We start from the raw sequence: 3221 nt of genomic DNA on the forward strand, positions 1-3221 counted from the left end.
TAAAGCAGGGGAGTGTCTCTAAAATAGGGTTGTTGACTGAGCCAAAGCTATTAGATATGTTTTTTTAACTGAAGCATCTGTTGATGTTTTCTCATCTTACTTTGAGTATATTTTATTTTGCATGCTATGGTTTTTTTTTAACCCTTTGTATAAAACCAGTGTATAATCTATAGTGCAGACTTTGTATACATTATTGTTGGTGCGACAGTTAAAGTGGCAGTAGGCAGAATGTTTTTGGCATCATTGGGCAAAAATTCCATAATAACCTTTCAGCATATTATAATTCAAATGTTCTGAGAGAAAACTAGACTTCTGCACCTCCTCGTAGCTCTGTTTTCAGGCTTTAGAAAATAGCCTGTGACAGAAGACTTTGACCAATCACAGGTCATTTCATTGAGAGAGCGTTCCTATTGGCTGTGCTCCGGTCATGTGACCGGAACTTGGCGTTCCTTCAACAGATTTTACAATGGCGTTGGCGGCGTCACAAACTTTCAAATTTTACAGCTAAACCGTGCACTACAAGATGATTCTGAAAACATTTTAGCCGAGAAATAGGCATTAATGTAACATAATATTGATTCATGTTTGATCAGTGCGGCCTAGTTTGACAATTTGGTTGGAGTTTTTCAGGTTACCTGTTTCATGCACTACTGTTACGATATAGTGACCGTTTTATAAAAATAACTTTTTTTTAAATCATATTTCCTTCAATCTCGCCTACTTCAGCTTTAAAACATTGGCACCGCTGTTTTGTTCCCCTCAAGTAGTTATTCATGTTGTCTTAAGAGTTGGTTTTGGCCTTATTGTGTCCATGTCGGGAGGTAATGTGTAAACGTCGCTTTATGAGTACTGAACTCTAAATGATAAGGTGCTGCAGTTTAAAGTATTATTAGCAGAGCGAATGACTGGTTGTGTTAACAATGTTCCTAGTTTAGTTTGTACGAAGCATTTGCACAATATTTTTTAATTCATGGGCTGACAGAAGTTGTTGGTTCATGTCTGTATATGATTATATGTATACTCATAAAGGGTTTAAAGAAACTGAAACAGAGGTATCAGTAATATATCCAATATTCATCCTGCTTTTGTTTTAAAAGTCCATTTCTGACCTGAGGGTTTCATCTTAAACACCAGAGGTGTCGGCAATCACTTCACTCTGTACACCAGATGTATTTCTGATTCTCATCAGTTTATGATGCCTATTTAATAAGTTCAACATTCCTGTGTAGAAGTTAAGGTCAAATGTAAAAACTTATTTGGTCAGAGGTGAAATGAGGGCAGCTTAGTTGTCAGGATGTGTGCCCTCGCTGATTCAACAGCAGTGTTTTCCAGGACATGAGATTATTCGTTCACCACTAGCTTGTCACCAAGTGGTTTTTAAAGCCTCTGTTGAGGAATGCATATAATAAAGAAATATTGTATTTGATATTTGGTGTGTTTTTTCTTTTCTTCCACAATATTACATTTGATTAAAGGGATAGTTTGGGTGTTTTGAAGTGGGGTTGTATGAGGTACTTCTCCATAGTCAGTGTATTACCTACAGTAGATTACGGTCAGCACGCCCCCCGTTTAGAGAAACAGACAGGTGTTACTGCACAGAACCAAAACAATGTACTGCTGTGGACGGCAGCAGCAAAATGTATTTTAGCCACCTAAAAGAAAGGCCAGTTTAAGTGTACGTTCTATTTAGAATATATACACCGCTTTAACCTTGCCGTCAGACAGCCCTTTTCGACGGGGAACTGAAGCAGTTATCTATGCTCTTGCTAAAGCCACCAGACTCCATTGAAAAAACCTGTAAGTTTACCTCGCAGACCACAGGAGTTGCTGGACTACCGCTGCCTTAATCGGTTAGTTTGTGTTATTGTGTGACTTTGGTGAAACCTTTTAAAACACCAAAGTCACACAAAAACACGAATAAACTAACCGATCGAGGCAGCGGTATATCAGCAGACCATGTTCTGCAAGGTATAAAAATGTTTTCAATGGAGTCTGGTTGCTTTGGCGAGAGCATAGATAACGGCTTCAGTTCCCTGTTGGAAACAGAGATTTTATAGCCGTCTGACAGCAAGGTAAAACAGTGAAAATATTCTAAATATAGCGTACACTTAAACGTTTTTTTTTTTTTTTTTAAGTGGGTCTTTCTTTTGAGTGGCTAAAATACGTTTTGCTGCCGGGCCTGTCCACAGCAGTACAAGGCTTTGCTCTCATACTGGTACTCCTGTCGGTTTCAACAAACTGGGGGCGTGCCAGCCGCCATCTACTGTAGGTAATACACTGACTATGGAGAAGTACCTCATACAACCCCACTTCATAAGACCTGAACTATCCCTTTAAAACTCTAGTTTACATGTTTTGAGAGGTGTGTGATTTGTTTGAAAGACTTCTCAACAGCTTCAGTCAGGATGCTGTTGGTGTTAGTTTTTGGATATCTTGAGGCCGAACATAAATCAGCCCCTTGCAGCGGTTTCTGGGTCTGAATGCGTCTTTTCATCGTGGCCCTCCAGCTGTGAAAAATGTCCACTGCTGTTCAGACTCTGCAGAAATGAACAGCAGTCTGACAAAGAGCCTCCTTGTTGCTTCAGCTCAGCTATTCAGAGTTGAGGGCTGTTGCCTACATTTATTATTGGTAGCCCTGATGGAAATCAAACCTTCATGCTATTGCATTAGTGTCCTGCTTAGATTTTACCTCCTTTGGTTCGACCTGAATCTTATAGAGGACAGAACCTGCCAAAATAATAAATAAATAAAATGACTCAATAAATAAATAAGCCATTAAATTAACCAAAAGTAATGATAAAAATAAATGTAGGCATTAATTAATTGATAAAATGTGACAAATTTATATTTCTTTTTTAATTGGCTTCTTTATTTATTTATAAATATTACTTCTATCCATCTACTCTTTTAAATTTCCCTCTTATTTATTTTTTTCATTTTAATTTATTACTTTATTTAAATGCATTTATTTATTTAAAAAAATCTGTTTAATTATTTATTTATTTTTTCATTCTTATTTATTATTTTAATTAAATTGATTTATTCATTCTTGCATTTATTTTTTATTTATTTTAAATATATTTTTTAATGTATGTATAAGTTTTTAAATTGTATGTATTTTATGTATATAAAGACTCCTGCATAATTTCCCTTTGCATTCCACCTCGACATTACTTCAAGTAGTAAGAAGTCAATCCACCAAAGAAAACAACTCAAAACTG

Source organism: Sebastes fasciatus, chromosome 11, assembly GCF_043250625.1.
Source record: "Sebastes fasciatus isolate fSebFas1 chromosome 11, fSebFas1.pri, whole genome shotgun sequence".
In the NCBI taxonomy this organism is placed as follows: Eukaryota; Metazoa; Chordata; class Actinopteri; order Perciformes; family Sebastidae; genus Sebastes; species Sebastes fasciatus.